The sequence below is a fragment of the Pteronotus mesoamericanus genome, unplaced genomic scaffold (assembly GCF_021234165.1).
Source record: "Pteronotus mesoamericanus isolate MK-2021 breed Mesoamerican mustached bat unplaced genomic scaffold, CSHL_Meso_final contig_596, whole genome shotgun sequence".
In the NCBI taxonomy this organism is placed as follows: domain Eukaryota; kingdom Metazoa; phylum Chordata; class Mammalia; order Chiroptera; family Mormoopidae; genus Pteronotus; species Pteronotus mesoamericanus.
In genome coordinates, this window is record NW_026555211.1 from 69,923 (window position 1) to 97,148 (window position 27,226).

A 27,226-nucleotide genomic window follows, 5' to 3' on the forward strand; every position below is an offset into this window, starting at 1 on the left:
GTAATTTATGTAAGGCTGTTGCCTTATTCCTACTAGAAAGGACGTGATGTTTGAGTGAAAGACTTTGGCCTTCCCCAAACTGCTGGGGAAAGGGATGTCGAATCTTCTCTTTGTCCCATTCTAATTGGACATGCCAGATGGGGAACTTTTAAATCATCTAAGCTGAGTCAAGGAGCTACTTTAAAACAATATAGGACACTGAGAGGAGGGGGAGCATCAAGAAATTTGAACTCAGAATATGTTATGTGCAGGAACCTAATCAGGAGGCAGCTCATTGCTGCAGCCTTCTGTCATCATTAGACACCAGAGATGGAAAGTGACTAGACTGCTTGTTGACTCAAACATCACAATCTCTAGATTTTTTATATTATGATAAGACAGATAATCTTCACCCTTTAAAACCCTCAAATCTTGATTGTTCTGAACTCTAACTTGGTAGAAAGGCAGCTGTCTATAATTCCAAGGTTGAACATATATTTTCTTCTAAGATTCTGTGATGTTTTATCAGTTAGTAGCAAAGAAAAGAACACAGAACAACACCTGGTCATCCAAAGACACACTTTAGGAATGTGTTTTCTGCCTGGGGCAAAATCCATACTGATAGACAATGTCAGTTTGTTTCTAGAAACTGGAAAAAAATGGAATATCTGCCCTGATATTCCACTCTGAAGATCTTCTGAAATAATAGTCTTGTAAGTATAGATATCAAATATCAATTTTAGAATTAATAAAAATGGAAAAATTGCCTACATTTTGTGCTATGTCACATTTACATATAGAGTAACAGCAATTAAAATAGTATGCTACCAGACCAGGTATACAAAGGTCAAAGGAATCAATGAAGAACTCATAACCTGAAATCTGATACAAGATGAAGGTAGCATTCCAAGTGAGCCAGCATGTGTGGAAATAAAACGGTTTATATATTGCTGGTACACGGGAGGGCAATTTCATAATGTGTATCAAAAGCCTTAACGAAGGACGTTCCCTAACTATTTCACTCCTAGGGGTTATCTAGTAAATGTATGAATATATACAAGACAGTTATAGAAACATATACATCATAGAATTGTACATAGAAGACAATTTAAAAACTATTTAAAGTCTTACTTGGAGATTGCTAAGAAGATATGTCGTATATCTCTTGAATAGATTTTAATACAGAAATCAAGAAAAATGAGGCAACTCCTTGTACATCTATGTAGAAAGATGTGAAAAAGTATTATGCAAACATGGAAGATACAAAGAAGCATGTACAGAGAGGGCAGAAGTAGGTTTACAGCTGTTCGTATGGAAAAAAGACACGCAGGTTTCGATTATTACAGTAGCTTTATTATCTCTGTGTTTTGCATACTCACTCCTGCAAACCTACTTTTTTCCCACACTGCATAATATGATCCAATTTTGGTCAAATAAAGAAAGTATCATTTTATACACTCATATAATTTTTCAAAAATATTTATTGAGCCTCCAATGTCTTCTAGCTACTATTCTAAAAGTTCAGTGTCATGATACACCTCAGACAACGGCTTGATCTCCAAATTACGTAAAGAACTCACACAAGTCAACATCAGGAAGAAAATCCAATTAAAAAATGAGCAAAGGATCTGAACAGACACTTCTCCAAGGAGGACATAGAGAGGGCCCAGAGACATAGGAAACGACGCTCAACTTCACTGGCCATCAGACAAGCGCAAAGTAAAACCACAATGAGATACCACCTCACACCGATCTGAATGGCCATCATTTACAAATCAAACAACAAGTGCTGGCCAGAATGGGAGAAAAGGGAACTCCAGTTCCCTTTGTTGGTGGGGTATGCAGATTGGTGCCTGGCTGGTGTTGCAGAATTTTTGGTGAATACAAAACACCTACACAGCTGGTGTTGAAACAAAGAAAGACTAAATTGTTACAAATACACTTGCATTATCTGATTTCTCTTCCTCTTTTCCCTCTCTTTCTTGGTTGGCAAGTAGCTCCCAACAGATTTCAGAAGAGGCTAACAGAGTCTTAGATGATATGCTGTCTCAGCCCAAGATGATCCTACTGAAAAAGAGAGGATCAAAGGAAATGCCAGGCAGCAGAGAATCAGGGACCTCAGCTGCCCTTCCCTCTCTCACAGATTAGAGATGGATTGCCCCACTCCACAGGATTTGCCCTCAGACTGGGAGGAGGAGTGAAACTGGGGTGAGGTACCTCGAGTGCAAAACTTAAGGACTCCCTCACTCTCCCGTTCCCTTGCACCCTAAGTGTCTCTCTGACTTCACCCTCCTCTCAGCCCTTGCTGGACCCCTGTCTTTGGCTCTCTCTAGTATCTCTAAGGAGGTCTGGGTGAATTCCTTTTCCTTCACTTTATCCAGAATATGGCTGCATTTTCAAAGGGAAAGAATAATAAGAAATTGATAGGCAAGCAGGAAAGCTAAAAATAACAGCTTACAAAGAACTTTCAATAACCACTGGCAAACATTTCTGCTAAACCAAGCATTTCTGGGAACTGGATGACAACCAGAAATGAAACCAAAAGTCTTTTCTCAGTATTGGACATTGACCTTAGGAAAAGGAGGCAGCTGTGTTGGAATAAACTCTTCTGTGACTCTGATTTTGAGGCCAATAGAAATTTATACAACATTTACTGAGATCTCATCATATACAGAAAATGTGTTCAAACGTGGCAGAATCTGAGGTGGGTCAGACACACTGTCATTTGTAGACTCATAACGTTACTGAGCGCGGTTTCAGCTGCCTGCTGGGACGAAAGCCCGTACTCCTGAGACAGGTGCTGTTGAAAAAGAGAAAAGTTTATTCAGGTGCTGGTGGCCTGAGAAGATGACAAACTCCTAAAAACCATCTTAACATCTCTGGTCAAGCCAGTGGTCTTCATAAGGAGAGGGAAGGCATGTGGGGACGTGGAGGCAGTTTTCTTGCTAGTTTCAGTGAACATTTTCTCATCAGCATGGTGACTAGATCTGCATCAGCCTAGCTGCTGGGGTCAGTCCTGTCCTACCTGGACAGGAAATGAAATTACTGATCCCTGTCGTGTACTACAATGGAGGCTCAAATAAAAGATGTCAACTAAAAATCTGCTTCCTGTTTTTGTTTCAACAGAGTTTTTAGTTTATTAGTTTATTTGATTCTGGTTAGTACAATATTGTATAAAAATTTTATGCTTTCCATTCTCTGCTACAATAGCATAGCTACAGCCAGGATGTAGACACTGATACCAGAACCAGCTTATGACTGAAAAAAGAAAATCCTCCCAACACTGTATGATGGTGGCACTCATCTAGAAAACCTCAGAAAATTGAATTTAACATGATGCAATGCTGCAGCTGATGAAATCATGACATTTCCTGATGCTTCGTATTTTAGTAGATTTGACCTTCAAAAAAATTACGTGCCACAAAGAAAATTCAGAATTTGAGTAACTACTTCAGGCTAAACATTTTATCCTTTAACATTATGTAAGGTAAGTAGTACTATTGGCAAAAATCCATTCCAGTACTCAGCTGCTCTCATTCCTTGGGTTGCCCTCTCCATACCCACGACTTAATAAAGACGGCTCGTTACAGCTGGATGCTGGATTCAAATCTGTCTCTGACTGGCCTTCAAACCCTTGCTTATTAGACGCCACCAACACTCCAAGGGAATATAGTCAATAATATTTAGTAACTGTGTAGTGCCAGCTCAGCACTTCAGTTATTGGGGATATCATTACGTAAATTACGTAATCGTCTAACCACAACGCTGTATACCTGAAACTAATATAAAATAATGTTTAATTGAAAACTGTAACTGAAAGGTGAAATTAGAAATAAATAAAAAATACCAATGCACCTATGTAAGGGAAACAGTAGGAAAAGGGATGCTATTGGTCAGATTTGTGGGGAAACTAAAAAGAATGAGTATGAAGTTCACCTGGAAGAATAGCTGTGCATCCAACTATAAAAGTTTCAAAAAGAAGACCAGGACAAGGGGTACTGGTCTGCAATCTGTATCATAATGCATTACATTCAGAGAAAGATAATGAAATAAAATGCTTCGCATGGGTCTAAGTTTGAAGAACAACTGTCAGAAATCACATTACTAGGAAACTCTAAGAGAAAAGAAAAAGAAGAGTAATATTCTCTCTTTCTCACCATAAACACAGGATATGCATTTTAGTTTTTTTACACAGCACACATTTATGAGCTTGGCCCACCTTGGAGTTGAATCATCCAAACCTGGTAACAAAATGTTGGAAGATTTCTTCACTTTCAAAATCATTATTTTTGAAACACAGCACTTGAAGACTTGAAACTAATTCCAGCATAAGGGTCTTTTATAGGAAACACAAACTAGCAAATTTCATTAGTGCTGGGAGCATGCTTCTCTATTTGCTCCTGGGTAACATGAGAATCAGAACAGCAAAGCAGTGAAAGCACATTCCTGAGGAAGACACTGCTCTAGCAAATATGTCCAAGTCTGTTCTCCCACATTCTTTCCTGTCCTGTTTCTGCTTTGTTCACTATTTGTGCTCACCCCTTCCCGCTTTGGTACACACACACATACACAGAAACATACACACCAACATTAGTCTTCTCATTGCAGTGATATTTAAACTCAGGAATTGCAATAAAAATAAACAAAATTCTTACTCCTCAGCTTTCTTTTCAAGACAAGAAAAAAACAACAAAAACAAAAGTGAAACCAGTTTTTCACTTCTTGCTTGGTGTATAAATTCAGGCACTTCTACCACAGCCAGAGCCTAAGTCTGGGCTGAAGATGTGAGTCAGCAGCCAGCCAGGCCCTGGGAAGGAACCTTCTCTACCTGTAAGCCTCACTGGAGCCACCTGAGTAAACGCTTGCCCGCTTGCCGCGAGGTGACAGGTCAGTGAGGGAGAGGGAGGGAAATGGGGTAGACATACAAAGACGGACTGAAAGACTAAAACAGAAATGGAAATTTGTGGAAATGGTCAGAGGAAACAGAGACACAGGCAGATTAAGACATGCTAAGAATGTGACATGAATCTGGCATTGTCATTTTCCCATAGAACAGCTCCAAATCTGGATGAAAATGAGTAACTAGATAAACAGACAAATAATTAGGTATTTGAATTATCAAATAATAATAAATCTAGGCATAGGTTAAAAGAGGCTGTATTTTTTTTTTATTGTTCACATACATGTCTCCATTTTCCCGCCACCACCTTCTCCTGCCCCGCCCTCAATCCTTCCCCACTTTGGCTTTGTCCATGGGTCCTTTATACATGTTCCTTAATTTGGCCCTTCCCTTTCTTTTTCCCGTTCTCCCCCTCCCCCCTTCCCTCTCATTACTGTCGGTTTGTTTTTCTCTTTCAATGTTGTTGGTTATATTTTGCTTGCTTGTTTGGTTTGTTGATTAGATTCCACTTCCCGGTGAGATCATATGGTGTTTGTCTTTCACCCCCTGGCCTATTTCGCTTAGCATAGTGCTCTCCAGTTCCATCCATCAAGAATTATGTTGCAGTCAGGGAGAGGAAATGCTTGGAATAGAAAAAACAATCCAACCATAAAGCTGCAAGCATCTCATAGGCCAGGCCGATAGGAGTTTTCATTTATAGGAGAAAGGCAAAGAGGTTCTGCTAGAAAGAACAGGGTATGGGGGGAGTGGGATAATCGGGGGGTGCTTTTCCCTGAGGTTTGCTGATTCTTAGGCAGGATCTTTAAGGGGGTTGTTTGCTGGACCTGAAGAAGGTGGGTCAAATTTCAGGGGCCTGAAGAAAGGAGAGAGGCTTAACTAAGATTTAGTTACAAGCACTTTGTTTCAATTGATCAGTGGAGGCAAACAGATCAGTGGAGGCAAACAGTTCCACTCATCTTTCTTGAGGCAAAGAAATGGAAATTTAAAGGGTCTACGCCTGCATGCTAAGTGAAAAGAATAGTTATCAGTGAGTCTTATCTCTCTAAGTCATTTGGGGAAGGTTGGCCCTTTGCAGTAAGCCATATCTTAGAGCACAGAAGGGAGGACAGATTTTTTAAAACACTGTTCCAGGAGCAAAGGACTCAGGGAAGTTTAATATTGTCATTATACTTCATATAACAGGTACTATTGTCAGCCCCAAAAAAGAGAGCTATTCACTCAACCTGGAAGATGCTTCTCAAACAAGGAGAAACTTGAACTGGGCCTGAAGATGAAGTCTTGGGCAAAGAGGGTGGAGAAAGACATATGTAATACAGAATTTTAAGGGGGAAAATTTTCCCCTTCTTCCCTTCTAGTTTTTTTGGGCTGGTCTAATAATCTAATAGACATAAGACAGGTTGACAGGAGAAAACCAAATTTAACCATATACATAATTAATACATATATAGATAATATAAAAGCCCCAAAAGACATTTAGACTCAAAGATAGTCAGGCAATTGAGGCTTATATATCATCCAGAGCTAAGGAAAAGGGGGTAGGAGTCTGGGGCTTCAAATGGGAGGAAGGCAATTCACAGGCAGATAAGAAGAATATATGTTTGGCCAAAAAATGTTTACCATACCAAGTGGACAAGTCCTTCTGATACATAAAGTTATCTCTCTTCCTGGTATAAGTTCTCTTATACCTAATAGTTCTCTTCCTGGTATAAGCCCCACCCATGTGTACATTCTTTCAGGCAGTTGAGGAAGACGTTCAAAGGTTTCCCTCAGTCTGCTGGATCTTAGTTGCCTTCAGCTCAAAACAATCCACACGCCAAAGAGGCACATGTATTCTGTTCCCCTTCAAAACACGGGATTAAGAAGACTATGAGGTTGAGGAAGGAGGGAAGAGTGTGTCTTCTAAGGGAAGAAAGTGAACACAAAAGCAGGAAGATAAAAAAAGGTGGTTTTGAAATGAATTAGGTTAGGGCCAAGTAATTTGAGTGTATCATAAACCAACAAAGAGTTTTCAAAATTTTGTAAACAAACGATTTAAATATGAGTTTCAGGATTCAATATCAAAGATGGACCACAATATGGAGAGAGAGAAATCTGCACCCAATAAATCTACTTAATATCCATACCACACATAGTTACTTTTCTTTTGTCACGATGGGAAATTTTACGATTTTACTCTCTTGGCAACTTTCAAACATAAAACACAGTATTATCAAATATAGTCACCATGCTACACATTATATCTTCAGGGCCCATCATTTTATAACTGTAAGTTACTATGTTTTGACCTCCTTCAACCATTTGGCTCCCACAGGCCCCCCCACCCCTGACAACCACCAATCAGTTCTTTGTGAGTTCAGCTGTGGTGGTTGTTTTATTTTTAGATTTCACATACAAGTGAGATCATACCTGTCCTTCTCTGACTGACTTACCTCACTTAGCATAATGTTTCATAGTCCATTCATGTTGTTACAAATGGCAAGATTTCCTTCTTGTCATGGCAGAATAATATTCCACTTTTGGTATCCATTTATCTATTGGAGGACACTTAGATTGTTTTCATGTTTTGGTTATTGTAAATAATATTAAAATGAATGTGGAGGTGCAGACTTCTCAAGTTAGTATTTTGATCTTTTATTTATTTATTTTTTTGGTAATTACCCACAAGTGGAATTGCTGGACAATTACATCTGATAGACCCTGGAGGAGGTGGGGCACAGCCAGAAGTGCCTAGAGCAGCTCAGGATTAGCACCAAAGTCACAGCAACCCCTCCTGCACCTATTCTCCAAGTGCACAATTCAAATTAGCCTCAAGTTACTTTCCATCCAATTGCGTGTGTATTTCTTTCTTAGCACATAAAACATTCTGAAATTATGTTGCTTATTCAAGTATTTACAAGTTAATGGTCTCCTTCCCACCTGCCCAACTAAAAGGTAAACTCTCAAAGGGCAGGAATCTAACCGCTCTTACTCACCAATCATCCCACAGCACCCGGAGCATTTCCCAGCCTGCTGATATCCCTCAATGGATATGGGAAAGAAATGCTGGACTTTTTAACATACCTTTCAAAGACTCTGATCCATAATACTTACATGATCTAGTTTGTTTAGAGGCATACTATCTTGATGTGTCCAAAGAGGAGAGATAGTCGACATATGGAAGATCCCTCGATTAAGCAGGATGAACATGTTGGAGAGGCCTTCTGGAGGAGGTAACTAGAGTACGAGTATCAGGCCTACAAAGAATATTTGTTTAAAAGAAGAGGGCAGAAATGAGACAAAATAATAAGTGGATGGGATGTATCCGTTAGTTCATTTTATCAACAAACATTTATTGAACCAGAAGTGATATTTTTCTTTTGAGAAATCTGGCAATTAGGGTGTATAAAGAAGATAAAAACTCATGGAGGAGTCAAAATCTAATCTTTCTTGAAATGAAATGGGAAGGCTTGAGCATGTTTTCTTGTCCAAAGCAAAGCAACTATGAAAGCAAGGTACTCAAGATGTGTTAGACTTGAAATATGGAACACAAGACCCAAGGGGAGGTGAGCAAGAGCGGGATTGAGAGGACAGTTAGTATTATGAAGATGTAGGAGACTCTTCATTTTGGGGGGCCAGAGTAAAGAACACGAAGGTGGAATTACAGTCTTAATTTGAAGCCAAATATTTTTGTAGGTGAGAAAGGTTTGACATTATAGCTTCTACAATCTCCAGAATTAGAAATTAGGTCACCAAAGGTGAGAGGAGCCTCAACTAATACTGTTTGATATAATGTTTCCTACCATCCCAGCCCCACCTCTGTGCTTCAGGATTGTGGATTCAAGTGTTACTGGACAGGAACTGGCCTGGAGCAGGTCTGCCTCAGGCTGGTCTGTACTGTGTGGGTTCTTGAGAGTGTGTAGGAAAGATTTCATGGCACAAGTCCAGGTGATTTTGAGAGTATTTTTATTAAGAGGGGGGACAGTGAATCAAAAGAAGTACTGAGGATAGAAGAAGAAACAGGAGAGAGCCTAGGCAGTGCTCTGCTTTGCCTCCCTATAGAAGTTACGGGAAAGGTGTGGGCCAAGGCAGGGCTGCTGTTAGCTCACCGGGAAATGAAGGTCACAGAAATAGAAGTGAGCCAAGGTGGGGTGGGGGGGTGCTTTTAGCTCACCAGGCAGTCAGAGGACAGGGGCCTTTGAAGACAGGATGAGGGGGTGAGCCCGGGTCAAGCTGCCACTGCTCGCTGGTCCCCTGGCTGCAAGTCTCCTGGGGACACTTAAGAGTTTAAGGAGGTGTAAAAGTGTTCATGCCTGAGTAAGAGCGTGGGTGAGCTCCAGAGCAAGCCCGCACTGAGCTTTTGTCCTCAGGGCTTTTTATCTTTTTTCTGTAGGTGAGAATCTTATGGGAGGGTTTCAGCAGTATATTCATTAGCTTTTCAGGTGCATGTTGCATATGCTTTTGTGTCAGAATGAGGCATAGTGGGGTTTGGGAATATTCTTTGGTCCGCTATACTATTTACTTTTATCTTGGGTCTGTCTGGCTTTTAATGGGGGTTTTTTTTAGTATGTTCCTCTGACTTCATTTGTCCTTGGGTTTAGCTGGCACAAATGACCTTAGTTGGGTCTCTGTTCTTTATTTCCAGACCTGAGAGACTTAAGCTATGCATTCTTTGGTTAGGGAGGAGAGGTGTAAACCATTTGCTCTGGAATGCCATTGTTTAGGTAAGGTGAAGTCTTGTGATTCACCAGCTTGCTGTAAGTTGCTCAGACTGTTTGGCCGTGTTTAATTTTCTTGTTTCAGTTTCCCTATCCCACTCGCTCAGGAATTTTCTTAGAGTTTTACTATCGTGTCACAAAAGGGCCCTCTCAGCTTTCTCTTCTTTCTTTCTCTAACCCCATTGTCAAGCTTAATGCCTGCAGTTATGAGAAGATCAGTAAGTGTGAGTCGACTAGATTTAAAACTATGAAGATGCCGTATCTGGTTGTGAGGAGCAAAGGACAGAGGACTCAGAGAGACTCTCTTTGGGGCCTGAGACCCTGGGAAGATGGGAATAGGGTGAGTGTGTTGGGACAACAGAAAAGAGATTTGGAAGGAAGGTGATGGGTGCAATTTGGATGCACTTATTTGTATCCCACCTCAGGTGCCCCTGCTGGTGAGAGCCACATCCCTATCCCAGGCTGGCCCTGAAGGGCCTTCATTCCCTTGGGCCTCCAAAGATTCCAGTCTCTTCTTCACTCTCCTCAGTTATCCACAAACACCTTCCAAGCACTTGAATGTCCCTGCTCCAAGGTCTAGTTCAGCTCCTCTTTGTCCTCAAAACAATCCCTCATGCTTCAAGTGTAGCTCAGGAATTTACTACTAATTACGAGGTACGCAAGGACAAAAACGGTAAAAATGATGTGGAAAAAGAAAAATCATTCTCCTGCCGTGTGGTTTAGAATACTTCAGATAAAGTCCCAGAGCCCCACTAGTCTGACAGCCAATTAGAATATGGGGTTTTACTGGTCTCAGGAATGCCGTCTCAAAGTGTGAGCATACACACCCATATAAATGGGGCCCGTGTTCTCCCCCTGAGAGGTCTCAGAGAAGATGGTGCCATGTGACTTCCTTTATCCTGGGCTAGAATTTTAGTTTTTATTATTTTATGTCAGCTTCATTGAGAAGTAACTTATGCACAATCAAATGCATCCATGCAAGGTATACATTTTGATGAATTTTGCCTTGTTGAAACCACAAAAACCTTGAATCCATTCACAATCAAGATGCAAAACACTTACAGCGTCTTAAAAATATCCCTAGTGCTCTTTTGACAATTATTTCTCCCTTTGCCTGATCCCCAGGCAACCGCTGATATGCTTTTTGTTACTAAAAATTAGTTTGTATGTTATAAAAATAGAAGAATACAGTTATGTATTATTTTATTGATAGCTTCTTTCACTTGGCGTGATAATTTGTAAATTCAACCATGGTGTTGTATGTATGAGCATCACTGTAGAGTAGTATTGTGTTTTCACCCATATTTATTTATTTGTCTACCAATTAATGGGCATTTAGGGAATTCCAGTGTGGAATACTATGAGAAAAGCTGCTATGAATATCTATACATAAATCTTTGTTTGGTCGTATATGTTTTATTTTCCTCGAGTAGATACCAAGGATTAATACACCTTTGTTGTATGGCAGGTGTGTGTTTAAACGTTTAAGAAATTGTCAAACAACTTTCTAAAGTGGTTACAAGGGTGTATGAGAGTACCAGTGGCCCTACGTCCCCCTCACATTTGACATTGTCAGTCTTTTAGGTGGAAGCCATTGTAACGAATGCGTAGTATTATCTCATTGCAGTTTCAGTTTACGTTTCCATGATGACTACTTAAGCTGACCATCTTTTCTCTTTTTTAATTATATTTTATTGATTATTCTATTACAGTTGTCCAAATACCCTCCCCTTCCCCCCTCCATCCAGCACCCTGACTCCCTCAGGCAATCGCCATGCTATTGTTCATGCCCATGGATAAGGACGTATTTGTCCTTTGGCTGATACATTTTTTATACTGTACTTTAAATACTGGTACTTTTTGACTCGTTTTTTTGTTGTTGTTGTTCATTTGCTGCTTGTATATCCCACACATAAGTGAAATCATATAGTTCTTGAACTTTTTCATCTGACTTATTTCAATTAGCTTAATATTGATCTTTTCAAGATCCATCCATATTATCATAAATAGCAAGGTTTCATCTTTTTATAGCTGAGTTGTATTCCTCTGTACATATATACCAGATCTTCTTTATCCAATCATCCATTGAAAAACACTTATCGTCTTTCCGTGTCTTGGCTATTGTGAATAATGCAGCGTGAACATAAAAACACGCATATCTTTACAAATAACTGTTTTCAAATTTTTCAAGTAGATGCTCAAAAGACGTATTGCTAAGTCCTATCATAGTATTGCATTGTTGCTGCACAAATTTACGTTCCCACCATCAGTGTGCAAGAGTTTCCTTTTCTCCATGTTCTCTTCAACACTTCTTATTTCTTGTCTTACAGATAATATTCATTCTAAGAGGTGTAAGGTGGTATCAAATTGTGGTTTTGACTTATATTTGAGCACCTTTTCACATATCTGTTGGCCACCTGTATGTCCTTTTTGAAAAATGGCCTAAACAGGTGCTCTGCCCATTTTTAAATCAGATCGTTTGCTTTTCTCTTGTTGGTTGGATTTTTACATTTTGAATATCATTTGTAGTAGCTTCTCCCACTTGGTTAGATGCCTTTTTGTTTTGTTAGTGCTTTCTTTTGCTGTGCAGAAGCTTCTCGGTTTGATGTAGCTCCATTCATTTTTTTTTCTTTTACCTCCCTTGCCTTTGAGGTCAAGTTCACAAAAAATTATTCTGAGACAAATGTCCACAATTTTAATGCCCCTGTTTTCTTCCATGCATGTTATTGTTTTGGGTCTTATATTTAAGTCTTTAATCCATTTTGAGTTAACTTGTGTGTATGGTATCATAGAGCAGTCTAGTTTCATTCCTTAGCATGTGGCTTTCCAGTTTTCCCAATGCCATTTGTTGAAGAGGCTTTTCTTTCTCTGTTGTATGTTTTTGGCTTCTTTGTCAACAACTGATTGCACAAATTAATTAATATGACATACCACATTTACAAAATAAAACATAAAAATCATATGATCTCATCAATAGATGAAGCAAATGCATTTGACAAAATACAACATCCATTGATGCTTAAAACACTCAACAAAATGGTATAGAAGAAAAGTGTCTTAACATAGAAAAGGCCATATATGAGAAACCTTCAATGAATATCTTGCTCAAAGGTAAAAAACAGAAAGCTTTTATTTTAAATTTCATTTTAATTTTTACTTACATTCCCATAATTTTTTACACTCCCATAATTTTTCCACTAAATGTATTTTACATTCCAGATGTAAAAATTTTATTTTTTACACTCCCATATTTTTAGATCGAATATATCTTCTTAGAAAAAATTTTTTTTCTAAAATGGAACTCACCACCTGGCAGCATGAGGAAATAAAATATGGAATGTTTATAAAAATTATACTTCCTTAGCAGTAAGCTAGATCTCCCATGTCAGAAGTTCTGTGAGTGGGGATGGAAATCCACATTTGTAAGACGTCCTCCAGTGATAACTGTACAAAATAAATATGGCAAACAACCACTTTGAAATACTACCTCATAATTTCAACTCTAAATTGGTTTAAAACAAAATCTAGTTCCATCAGGCAGAGGAGTGAGTATAGCACAATACTTAATACCTCCATTAATTTTCTGCAATTTTGCCTTCTTTGAATAGACTACTGCCTACTGGGAATCTGTCTTAATAATTTGGCATTCAAAATGACTAAATGATAAGCTAGGAGAAAAATCAGTGTATGAATATTAAATGTTTTGTGAAATTCATTTTGAAGGCATCAGGTATAGAACTTTTCTTTGTTGGGAGTTTTTTGATTACTGATCTGATTTCCTTAGCAGTGATCAGTTTGTTCACAGGGTATGTTTCTTCTCGATTCAGTCTTGGAATATTGTATGTTTCTCAGAATTTACCCACTTATTCCGGGTTTCCCATTTGTTGGCATGTAATTGTAGCATTTTCCTATGATCCTTGGTACTTCTGTGGTATCAATGGTCACTTGTCCACTTCATTTCAATTTTATGTATTTCCCAACCTGTCTTTTTTTTCATGTCTGGCTAAATTTTTATCTATTTTATTGATCTTTTTAGAGAACCAGCTCTTGGTTTCATTCTTCTTTTCTAATTTTTTAGACTATATTATTCATACCTGGTCTGACCTTCATTATTATCTTCCTTCTACTCAATTTAGGCTTTGTTTGTTCTTCTTTTCCAAGGTTCTTGAAGTGCAAGGTTAGATTGTTTATTTGAGATTACTCTTGTTTCTCAAGGTAGGACTTTATTGCTGAGACCTCCCTTCTTACAACACTTTGGCTGTGTCCCATCCATTTTGGTTTGTCGTATTTTTATTTTCACTTGTCTCAAGGTATACTTTGATTTATTTCTTGATCTCATTGCCATGCATTATTGTTTGGTAGCATGTTATTGAGTCTCCACATGTAGTGTGTTTTTTACTTTTCTTCTTTTCATTGACCCTCGTTTTTATTCATTATGGCTGGAGAAGATGCTTAATATGATATCAGTCTTTTTAAAACGTATACCTTTTTAAAGGAAAATATACAGGGAACCAACAGTAAAGGGAAGGAAACCCAGACTCAGGTGAGTGATTTGGAGCAGAAGGAAGAGATAAATATTCAACCAGAACAGAATGAAGAAACAGGAATTCAAAAAAGTGAGGAGAGGCTTAGGAACCTCTGGGACAACTTTAAATGTGCCAACATCCGAATGTTAGGGGTGTAGGGGAGAAGAGGAAGAGCAAGAAATTGAAAACTTATTTGAAAAAATAATGAAGGAAAACTACCTCCATCTGGCAAAGGAAATAGACATCCAGGAAGTCCAGGAAGCTCAGAGAGTCCTGAAGAATTTGGACCCAAGCAGGAACATACCACGGCACATAATATTTACATTACCCAAGATTAAAAATAGGAAGAGAATCTTAAAAGCAGCCAGAGAAAAGGAGACAATTACCTATGAAGGAGTTCCATAAGACTATGAGCTGATTTCTCAAAAGAAACTTTGCAGGCAAGAAGAGGCTGGAAAGAAGTATTCAAAGTCAAGGAAGGCAAGGACCTACATCCAAGATTACTGTATTCAGCAAAGCTGCCATTTAGAATGGAAGGGCAGATAAAGTGCTTCCCAGATAAGGTCAAGGTAAAGGAGTTCATCATCACCAAGCCCTTATTCTATGAGATGTTAAAGGGACTTATCTAAGAAGTAGAAGACCAAAAACTATGAAGACTGAAATGATAACAAACTCACAACTATCAACAACTGAACCTAAAAATAAACCCATAAAAACAAACTAAGCAAACAACTGGAAAAGGAACAGAATCACAGAAATGGAGACCAGAGGGGAGGGGGCGGGGGGAAAGGGAAAAAACGTACAGGGAATAAGAAGCATAAATAGTAGGTACAAAATCGATGGGGGGTGCGTGGGTTAACAATAATATAGAAAAAGGAGAAGTCAAAGAACTTATATGCATGACCCGTGGATGTGAACTAAGGGGGGCGGGGGGATTGCTCATAGGATGGAGGGTGCAGGGCAGAGGCAAATAAAGGGGAGGAAAAAAGAAAAAGGGAAAAAAGAAAACTTGGACAAGGTCCCAAACCAAAAATATAAATGAATTAAACAATAAAAATAAATAAATATACAGAGATTTTTTTCATGGCCTAAGATGAGGTCTCTCATGGAAAATGTTTTTTGTGCACATAGGAAGAATGTCTATTGCACTACTTTGGGATAAAATATCCTAAAAATATTAGTTAAGACCACCTAGTCTAATGCGCCATTTAAGGGCACTGATTTCCTGTTGATTTTCTGTCTGGATGATCTAATTCTTGATGTCAGAGGAGCATTAAAGCCTCCTACTATCACCGACTTACTGTCAATCTCTCCCTTTATGTCCGTCAGTGTTGTTTAATGTACTTCGGTGCTCCTACACTGGGTGTGTAGATCTTTACCAGAGTTATATAGTCTTTTGGGGTTGATCTCTTTATCATTATAAAATGCCTTTGTCCCTTGTTACTACATTTAGGATCTATTTTGTCTCATAGTAGAATTGCTTCCCTAGCTTTTTTTTTTTTTCATTTACATTTGCACGAAATAACATTTTCCATACCTTTACATTCAGTCCATGTGTCTCTCAATCTGAAGTAGGTCTCTTGCAGGCAGCACATGTATGAGCCTTGTATTTTTATCCATTCAGCCACCCTATCTCTTTTGATTGGAGCATTTAGTCCATTTAAAATAATTATTGATGGGTATGTAGTTATTGTCAATTTATTCATTTTCTGATTGTTTTTGTACTTTTTCTATGATCTTTCCTTATTCTCTTGCAAGCTTCTCTTGTAAGTGACTGTACATAGTGTCATGTTTAGATTACTTTTTTTTTCATGTATATCTCTTAGATTTCTGGTCTTGGGTTATCATGTGACTCATGTATATGTATATATCAGTCAATTTTAAGTTGATGGTTACTTAAGTTTGAACATATTCTAAACTCACTATAATTTTTCCTCACCTCCACTTTTAAGTTTTTGTCATTATTTTTTGCTGTTTTTCTGTATGTATCCTTTAATACATTGTTGTACTTACACATGGTCTTCCTATTTTTGTCTTTAAATCTTTGTCCTGGTTTTAGAGTTGGTTGATCTACTACGTTTACTAAGTGTTTGTCCTTGATGGTGAGTATTTTTTCTTTCTCATATTTTCTTACTCATATTTTTTATCTTTTCTCCCCAAAGAAGTCCCTTCATGTTTCTTGTAATACTGTTTTGGTGGTGATAAATTCCTTTCGCTTTTTATGTATGGGAAACTCTTTATTTCGCCTTCCATTTTCCTGATACCCTTGCTGGCAGAACAGTCTTGGTTGTAGATCCTTGTTTTTCATCACTTTGAATATTTTGTGACAACCGCTTTTTGCCTGAAGTGTTTCCGTTGAGAAATCAGCTGACAGCCTTATGGGAGTTCCCTCGTAGGTTGCGAGCTGTCTTTATCTTGCTGCTTATAAGATTCTCTATTTGTCTATAACTTTTTGGCATTTTAATTCTAATGTGTCTTGGTTCTGGGTCCTCTTCAGAGTGACTCCTATGCAGGTCAACGTCAGGCCCTGCTTGCAAACTGCCCTGGGCTACCTGTTTGAAGCTACAGAGTGATCCACAGTTTGAGGCGGACTGTACTAAGCCTGGGTGCATGGGGTGCATGTGGGAGTTTCCAAGCTGTGTACCACAGCTTGCTTTCACCAGCACTGGACCCAGGGATAAGTGAGCAAAAGGCCCAAGGCACCCTGACAATCCCTTTAAACTGCCAGTTGCCTATCGGGCTCAGTCACTGAAAGAGCCTCTTGCCATACACGAGTCGAGTGAGGTAGAATCTTAGTAAGTCACAAGGTAGGTGTGAGTGGTGCTCACCAGGTTGATACAGATTCACCTAGGTGCCCAAGCTGAGTGTGAGGCTAGCACACACCGAGGCCTGCTGCAACCTGCTTGCAGAACTTCGTTCTGGGGCAGGGTCTCAGAAGGTCATCAGAGTGAGGCCAGTAGGGTTCATCAGGCAAAAGCAGACCAAAATTTGACCCCATGGATGGAGGGCTCTGTCCAGGAATACTGGAGCTAGGTGAGTATGCGAGGGGAAAAAAAAAAATCACCCTTCTGCCAGAGCCACACACCTCAGTCTCTCCCCGTTTGTCTCCACTACCCTGAGTCTGCCCAGACGTCTTTGAGAGCCTTCCCTGAAAGTCTGCACCACAGGCCCCGGCTGGCCACAGCCAGCTAGTTTCTCCTCGGGGTGTGAGCTCAGCAGGTGGGGCCACCTAGAGTGGAAGTGTGGAGCTAGTAGGTCTCCCCTGGGAGAGGCGATGCCACTTGGGCACACAGGAGGGAACATGGCCCCCGCCCCAGAGCCATACACTCAGTCTTTCACCACCTGAGTCCCCCACCTTGAATATGCTCAGAACTCCAGAGCCTCCCTGAAAGTCTGCACTGCAGGCCCAGGCTGGCCAGATTGAGACACCTTTCTCCCAGGGGAACCGATGAAGTCGGGTATCCCTCCAGATTCTTAACATGGGTGCGACCAGCCCTTTTTGAGCCTCTGCCTTTCCTACAAGTCTCAATATGTCTTCTTATGTATATCCAGAGTTATAAGTCCTCTGCTCAGCTAGTCTTCAGTTGGTTACTCAGCTTGACTATTCTGTAATTTAGTCATAATTTGGTTTGGCCCTGGGAGGAGGGGAATGTATCTTCCTTCTACTCTGCAGCTTTTTTGGATCCCTCATTCTTTTTTCTTTGTTTCTCTCTCTGTGGGTTATTTCAAAATGCTTGGCCTGCAGCTCACTTATCCTATATTCTATTTGCTCTAAGCTGATACAAATGTCCTCTATACCATTATCCATTTATTTATTGAAGTTTTCGATTCCAGAATGATTTCTATTTCTTTGGTAAATATCTCACTTTGTTCGCACAGTTTTCCCTGATTTTGTTAAATTGTCTTCAGACTTTAGTTGTCGCTTGTTAAGTTTATTTTTAAAAGCTACTTTGAATTCTTCGTCAGCCATGTTGCAAAATGCCATGTCTTTAAGCTAGGTTATTAAAAAAGTATTAGTTTTGGTGATGTTGTGTTTCCTTATTTATCGTGTCCTTGTAGTTTTCAGCTCCTGCTTCCACATTTACATTTCACACACCTCCTAACATCTTCACTAGTGCCTTCCGATGGACTATTCTGTTTACTGGTGCTGTTATATCTGGGGTTGCTCCACCTTTCTATGCGCACACTGCTCCACTCTTCTTGCGCTCTCTGTGGCCAAAATTTTTAGGCTTTTATGTCATATCTAGTTCCTACAACTCACCAGGAAGGCTACTGGAAACCTCTCTTTTGTTTTTCAGAAAGTGGTGCTATAACCCAGGTGTGTGGTGTCTCCCTTGCACACAGATCCTATGTGTTTTCTTGAGTCCACTATATTTTCCCGATTAGTTCTCACGGCTGAACACAAAGGGGTGGGCACATTGTGGGGGAGTTGTGGGCTTAGCACCCAGGGCATTGGGTGTGCCTGCAGACCCGGTGCAGAGATGCTGAGGTGATGTTCTCCACGAGGAACATGGGAGGTCGTCCTGCTGAAGTCCTGAGCACAGACAGCAGGAACCTTCTCCTTTTAATGCCCTTTGATACTCTTCTCTGAATTTTTCCATCTCTTCCCTTTCCCTGGTCATGGATGTCCGGCCACATTAGCCTGGGTGCTGCTGGAAAGCAGTGTGTTTCTTTGGCCATGCCCCAAACAGGTGGGGTAACCAGGCACTCACTAACCAATTTCCTTTTTCCCCACTGGAGGAACTGCCACCATCAGATACTTCAGCCCATGTAAGATCAGGAAGCCTGGACTTCCAAAGCAACTTCTCTCTCATCTTTGGGCATCCGCCCAAGTCAGCAAGCTAAAGATTTTTTGCAACCATGGCAAGATAGATGGGTCTGATTCACTGGCTCTCCTGGTTCTACACCCCATGCAGAAGTCTTCTGCCTGTTACCAGAAACAAACTGCACCTGACTCCTTTCACATCGTTTAGCATGTCGTCCTGGGTCACACAGTTTCCACAGAGGCATGTTTGTTTGTGGATAGGTGTTTAGTTATTTGTCATAAAATGGAGACAAATAAGCAGAAACATTGTATGCCACCATAATGCTGGCATCAAGACTACACTTTAAAGGACAGGAGAGTAATAAATATTATAAGATGGCATAAGAAGGGACAGAGAGAAGAAGGAATCCATTCAACACATGTTGGATAGAAACTAACTGAATAATAATAACTGGCGTTTTCGCTCTTGTTTTTAAAGTAAATATCAAGCTCTCAAGAACTTGCCTGTTTTCTCACTGCAACCATCTGCTTGATAAGCCCCATGAAACTGATTTTGTAAAGTTGGAAGTGCCTACAATCAGGCTATTAAGTTGCAACTCACTCAGGCAACTAAATAAGCAATCCTTGGGGAGAGTACCCACAAAGATGATTTGTGTGCAAACACACGTATGTCAAAAACTTTAAACATTAATATATCTGTTGGAGAAATGAAGTGAAAATATGACAAAGCCTTAAAGGCTTTTATACCTCCAGTACTCTTATCATTTTTGCCATGTGGCTGACACTTCCTAAGTTCATGACACAGGATAACTGAGTGCCTCTTCTTTCCACAGAAATGGACAGTGCAATGCCTGCCCTTGATGAGCCGCCTCTCAGAGGTAAAAGGATGCAAGATCTCCAAGGGATGCTGGAGGAAGCGGGACTGTCAGCTGAGTATTGGCTGCCCAAGATGCAGGAACACCTGGGAGTGACCTGTGCTCAGGCCTTACAACACCTAGAAGAAAAAGACCTCCAGAAGCTGAAAGCCCAGGCGCAACATCCCTGGGAGAAAAGGGCCCTGGAGAAGCTGTTGAAGCTGTCGCACGCAAGTAGCCTTTCAGAGTTACAGGAGGCCCAGGTGGCAATGACCAAGAAGAACCTGAAGAAGGCAGAACAGGCACTGCAGGAGCTGAGAGACTTGCTGTCAGAGGGGAGGCAACGACAGGAGGAGACCGTGAAGACAAAAGAGGCAGAGCTGAGGCAGGCAATGGAGATCCCCACAGAGTATTGGCCACACCCTGAGAAACCCCTAAGAGAAGTCATGGAAAACATCCAGGAGCACATCACCCACATGGAGGGGACACTGTCTACCAGGCAAAACCTCCCAGACAGAGATCTGGTGAGATGGGCATCGGGAGGGCTGGCTCTGCAGGGAATTTTCAAGACCAGCCACCAAAGGGGGCTCGTAGAGAAGAGAGAGGAACTACTCAGTGTCCCAAAGGAGTTCTCACTCCATGGCCCTGAGCAGGGCACACGGATGGAAACAAGGGAATTTACGTCTTCTCGGGCAGAATCCATGTTCACCCAGACAGTAGAGAAACTGGGCTTTAGTGTTATTGCCTCGGCCAAGGGCGGAGGATGGGGGTTTAGCTTGGAAGCTGGTATGGACCAGAGCAAACATTCAGAATCCAAAGACATGGAGCAGTCACGTTCTGAGCATTCTTATTTCTGCTCTACCAAGTTCAGCTATGTGCCACTCGCCTCCTGCCGCTTTCCCGTTGATCAGCTCCACTTCTCCAACGCTGCCCTGCAGGAACTGAAATGGATTGAAGACCTTCTCAGCCAGCCTGAAGGACCAGACCGGCTCCCCATGCTGAGACGCAGGGCTGAAGCTTTCCTCCACAGGTTTGGCTCCCATGCTAACCAGGGCCCTCTGCACCTGGGGGGGAATCTATTGGTGGAAAGCCGTCTCACAGGGTTTCCAAAGTGAGCAGCTGGCAGAAGTAAAGCAGCAGTCGGCAGAGGCCCTGAATGGTTACATAAGGGGCAGCTACAGTGGCTTTGGGGTGAAAGTTGCTGGAGGTGTGGAGGCGTCAACCTCTCATGCAAAAAGCTCCACTCAGAGCACAACCTCCCAAAATCTTCACACCGAAGTCCAATTATCTGTCGACCAGACAGGTGGCCCACCTGAAGCAAATGGCTTTTTCCAGTGGAAAGCTGGCCTCGTTGCTAGTAATCAAACCTGGTGCGTCATCGACCGGGGACTTCAGCTGGTGCCCATTTGGGACATCATCCTCTCCAGCCACAGGGGTGATTTTAAGGATCCTCTTCGGGTAGCTAACCTTCTGAAAGACAGCTACGCTGCTCTGACTGGCCTCCCTGCCCAGATCCAGGGTGGGGAAGAATTACTGAGTGTTAGGAAGGAAGCTACGGTTTTCCTAGAGGAAGTGAAGTCCTGGCAGGTATCAGATCCTGAAGGGCAGCTTCATAAACTGATAGATTTCATGCAAATGTTGAGCCAGAAAACAAAAAGTTATGACACTTGGGTTAACATATGCCTCACAGATCATGGTCTGCAGAATTTTCTGGTAAACACTGTTAAATATTGCAGAATGTCTTCCATTTATAAAGGTAAATTGGTTAAATCTCAGTTGCGCAGCCTTTTGGATCCTCACATCTACAGAGTGGATAACTTTCCTCAGGCTCATTCCATCATGCAGTGGGTCTTCCAGTCAGGGTCAGAGCAAGAGCACATCAACATCTCCCAATTTTCTGAATTCATCAAAATCTTGCAAGAAGCCAAGAATGACCTCATGGAAGCGAATGCTAAATCTGAGCCTGCAGAAATTCTGGAGGAAGCGCAAAGGAAGGCCACTTGTGAGGTCAGCTTGTCTCTTGGCTCTTTCCTGAATCACCTCCAAGAAACAGGGCAGACAGACACACAGCTCTTGCTACGTTTTATTGCAGCTGGTGCGGGATACCATGTGGTAAACAACACTTTTCACTGTCTCCTGGGGTGTGATGCGTTAGACTTCCTACTGAATGAAATGCAAACTGCCCAAGAGAAATACGAGGAGCTCAAAACTATTTGCACCTACCGGGCTCAGGCATTCCTGGTGCTCACAGGTCTCACAGCTACTGCTGGAGTGACAGCTCTTTCGCCAGAGGAGAAAGCAGAACGATTTGCATTACTAGAAAAACACATGGGCCAACCTTTGTCCAAAGAAGTTGCGCATGTCCTCTCCAAACGGGGAGCCAGTCATGATTGGGAAAACCTAGAGAAAGACTTGAGATCGCTCACTGATGGCACTTATGACGCCACCACTTCTTTGTTGCGAATGGATGAGGTAAGAGAGAACTTGGAGAATGTTTTCCATGGAAAGAAACGATCCCATGAACCACATGATAGAGAAAATAGCCGACGAGAAGTCATCGAAGACAGGGCTTTCCTGGAATTACTCCAGCGTCTAGGCCTAGAACAATACTATCGAAAAAGGTTGAGCAGAGATAACTTCCATTTGATCCACAAGACTTCTGTGTACAACACCAAACCCAGCTCTGAAAGGGAGCTTCCCTTCTATTTCCTGCAGAAGTTACTGGTGCTGGATTATGAGCTGAGATACATAGTCTTCAGGGAGGATGGAAACACACAAAATCAAGTTTCTCCAAGTGCATCGAATCAAGAAAATGAGGCCCTTGATCCGTATGAAGACTTGTTTGAAGACGGTGATACTCCCACTAATCCTGTGGCCACTAATCCTCGACCCCATATTCACCCCATGGATATTCAGATGGCAGTTCTTCACTGTGCAGACGATTTTGCCAGACAATATATTTTGTCCAAACTTTCCATCTGCCAGTTTGCCCTCCCCCTTCTCATACCTAATCCCTGCAATTCTCAAATTGAATTCTCTCTCTGGTCTCTCAGTCAGATTAGAAAAAGCTGGCAGGAAGCAAGGACATCACCAAAAGGGGAGAAGATCAATTATAAGAATAAGCAGATGTGTTCTGTCCCTACCCCCATTGTGTCTTTCATTAGAGTCGGAAATAACTTCTCTTCTTCCAAATCTCAGATCATGAACTGTCTTCTCAGTAAACGTAGGCATGATGTCTTTTTTCACCGGCATTGCAGAGGGAGCACCAAAGACTCTCTCCTGATGAAGGGCGTGGTGGAAGTCTGCTGGTTCTGTCCTGGAGGGGATGATGAGGACAGATTTGGAAACTGCTTGACCTTTGCCAATCTTCATGGAGATGCAAAGGAACACGAGAAGCAACTCGCCTTCCTGCAGGAGGTCTCTTCTCTCATTGTGGTCCTCATGTCAACTTCTGATGACAATAAAGAAAACCGAAAAATTGTGCGTGACCTGAGTCAGTCACCAAGACCTTTGATTTATTTACTTGACAACAAAGAAAAAGCCGTGGTCAATAATTCTAACCAAAAAGTGCGAATTGGGATCAGGAACCGAAATGAGGCAGAATTAACAGAGGAGCTCATTACTACAATCAGACGTTTGGTAGCGCTCTCAGACACTGCTCTCAGCTTAGACGACTGTGCCGCATATGCTCGCAAGCAAGGATTCCTGATTGATGAAGACCAGAGAGAATGCAAGGAAGCCAAAGAAAAGGCACAGTGGCTAATGGTTCTACTGAAAGAAATGAAGATATCTCAGGTGAAGGAAAACTTTCTACCCCTTCAAGGACAATTGTGGCATCTTTGGTGTAAAAAGGACAAAGAACTCTATCACCTGACAGAAAAGGGGAATCGGAGCATTGAACAGCACAAGAGTGAGGTTGAGAAAGAAAAACAAAGAATACGGCAAGAACAGTTCACCAGAGCCTTTCCTCTCAATGACTTAATGCAAGCTGTCCTTCAAATTCTCCAAAATCATTCAGAAACTCAAACCGTACTCTACTTTTTGCAATGGCTCAGTGTGTTTATGGACAACCTGACCGCAGGACACTTGGAAAAACTGAATGAAAAGAAAAATGCTCTGTGGTCACAGATACAAACAGAAAAGCAAAAGGCACCAAAGAGCAGCAACCTACTACGCTGGCAAGGAGAGATAGAAGTTATCTCCGAGGAGATTAGTGACTGTACCCTGGGGGTTGAGCAACTTCTCAGAGAAGCTGGCCAAATTTATGAAGCTCTAGAAGAAGCTTCTGCCACCAAAAATGAACTTTTTCTCTCTCTTCCCCAGATTGCTGCAGATCTCCTGATATCTGGTGTCCCCATTGAGCTGATGGATGGGGACGCTTCCTATGTGCCTCTCAAGTGGGTGGCAGCTCTTTTTGACAAGGTCTCTGAGAAACTTGGGAACAAAAAGATCTTCATTCTCTCCATCCTTGGCCTCCAGAGCTCGGGGAAGTCCACCCTGCTGAACGCACTTTTTGGGCTGCAGTTCACTGTCAGTGCTGGCAGGTGCACCCGGGCGCCTACATGCAGCTCCTGAAAGTAGAAGAGACTTTCGTAGAGGAACTGGGCTTTGACTTTGTGCTTGTTGTGGACACCGAAGGACTCCGGGCCCCAGAACTCAGCAACAAATCCAAGAATCGTGACAATGAGATGGCAACCTTTGTCATTGGACTTGGAAATTTGACTCTGATCAACATTTTTGGGGAAAACCCATCAGAAATGCAAGATATTCTACAAATAGTTGTGCAAGCTTTTATGAGGATGAAACAAGTGAAAATCTCACCGAGCTGCTTCTTTGTCCATCAGAACGTGGGGGGAAGTCACAGCTAAAGACCAAACTATGGAAGGACGCAGGCGCTTAGAGCAGAGACTGGATGAGATGGCAGCAACGGCGGCAGAGCAAGAGCAGTGCTCAGGTGTAACTCGCTTCAGCGACGTCATTAAATTTGATATCAATACTCACGTCGACTACTTTGCTCACCTCTGGGATGGCAACCCCCCAATGGCTCCTCCCAATCCTCGCTATAGCCACAACATCCAGGAACTGAAAAGGAGAATTCTTAAGACTGCCAAGGAGGACTCTAGGGGAAGCATCATGAAGATATCAGATGTAAAAGTCCGAGTTCAAGATTTGTGGAAAGCCCTGGTGAGTGAAAATTTTATTTTTAGTTTCAGGAACACCCGAGAGGTCATGGCCATGAGCAAATTAGAGACCATGTATAACTCCTGGACCTGGCATCTCAGGAGTCATGTGCTAGGCTTGCAGAACCAGCTGATCAACCAGATTAAGAATGGAAAAATCCAGACAGTCACAACAAGCACACTTGAGGCTGAAGTTTCAGAAAAATATGAAGCCATCAAGGAAGAGCTTGAAAAATATTTTAATGAAGACCCAGAGAGTGAAATCCTGATTCAGTGGAAAGCAAATTTTGAAAATAAGCTAATGAACCTTAAAGAGACACTTATTTTAGAGAGCAAAAATAAAGCTGAGGGACATATTAGTTACAAAAAGAATCAAGAAAAGCTGGATAATAAAAAGTCAGGTTATGAAAAGGAATTACTGGAAAGAAGCCGAGAACTGGCTTTAACTGTAAAGGGCAAAGAACTGAGTGAGGAAGCGCTGTATGAGAAATTCAATCAAGTTTGGCAAAAATGGGTCTACGATGTGTCCTCAACAGTCCCTTCAGTCAAAGAGCCTAATATTCATGTGGATTCTGAAAACATCCTTTTGGAACATTTTAAAAAGGAGAAAAACATTGGGAACACACTGAAGAAAAATTATGGAAAAGTATTTCAAATCAATTGTGATGAACATGTCAAATTGAACAAAAAATGGGGCGTTTTCCCAATGAACTTAGGAGTCTCTGATAAAGAGTCCATAAATAGGACCAATGACCACATTGTTTCAAGATTTAATGAAACTATTAAGAACATTCAAAGGGAAGACTACAATCCAACTTATTTCCATGAAATCCTGAGAATAATAGAAGAGGGGGTGAAATCTGCACCCACTGAGGAAAGATACACATTTACAAATAAATATAAAATTGACTTATCTTTGTGTTTATTCGAAAGAGCATCAGAAAAGTTTGAACAAATGCACAAGGCATTCAAAAGAGCAAATGATCCTGTACACTATCTGCAAAGCAAGAAAGATGATTTCTTCATGAGTTTTAAGATCTCTTGTCAAGGAGCAACCTCTATCACAACATTTGTTAACTTCCTGTGGCACAAACTCACTCCTGCCGTCTCCACCGCCACTAGGGGGAGGAATGGTCCTTAAAATTGCTGGGGACATGCGAGCTTCCTGCCCAGCATTCAGCGGAAACAGGGCTAACCTGGAGAAACACGTTCTTATCTCTCTGGCAGAAAAAGAAAGTTTTGAGGATTACTGGGAGTACATTCATGATCCAGAAGCATTTTTTAGGAATTTCATTCAAAATCATATTAAAAGGTATTGTTCAGACCAAAGAAAGGAGAAAATAAAGACTTTTTTAAACATGAGTATACAGGACATCAAGAACACCATCCTCTTTGCTATTCATGAGTCCACAGCAAGAGTTAAAGATAAGAGCAGCACCGCATCTGGGTGGTTGGATTCCTTCTGTGATCACGTGGGGAGTAACTTGATCTTTCCACGAAAAGACTTGATAAGCATTGAACATCAGGAGATAAAAGATACTGAATTTCTCAAAGAAGCCATGAGTGACGCTTTGGATCCTGCAATGAGCACTGTAGAAGAGGAGTATTGGACTCTGCCCATAGAAGAAATGGTTCCTGAAATCCAGAAAATGCTCTCTGAACACCTCTGTGGGTGCTGGAAACAGTGTCCCTTCTGTAAAGCCATTTGTACAAACACAATCCCTTCACATGATGGAGACCACAGTGTTCCTTTCCATCGTCCTGAGGCTGTCAATGGATACCGATGGGTTAATACAGACCATTTTTCCATTGATTACTGTACTAGTTCAGTAGCAAGTGATTGTTCCTTTATTTTGAGTGACGGTCGCGAATTCCCATATAAGAACTATCGAAAGGCAGGAGGGGAATATGCCACGTGGAGCATCACCCCAGACACATCCACCCAGCCATACTGGAAATGGTTTGTCTGTCACTTCCGTTCAAACCTAGAAGAAAAATATGAGAAAACATTTAGAGGTAGGGGCGAAATCCCTAAGGCCTGGACCAAAATCACAAAGCAGGATGTGCTGGATGATTTGAAAAAGCAATAATTCTCAATGGCCACAAAAATGTACCGGAATCTAAACAAGAATCACCAAATCTGAACAATCCTAAAACACCTCCTCCTCACATGAGAACCTTTATGATTGACATTTAGAAATAAAACACTTAAAAATAAATCAATCAACATTTCAAGAATTCAAGATTTCTGTGAAAGGGCTTTGTTGATTTTTTCTGGTTGAAAAAACAAATGACTGAAATACATGAACATTATTATAAAAATCGAAT

General features: G+C 41.2%; 1 pseudogene; it reads left to right on the forward strand.

The window, feature by feature from the left end:
* Positions 1 to 19,699: 19,699 nt before the first annotated feature.
* Positions 19,700 to 26,988, forward strand: LOC129076549 (interferon-induced very large GTPase 1-like; annotated as a pseudogene).
* The last annotated feature ends 238 nt before the right edge of the window (positions 26,989 to 27,226 follow it).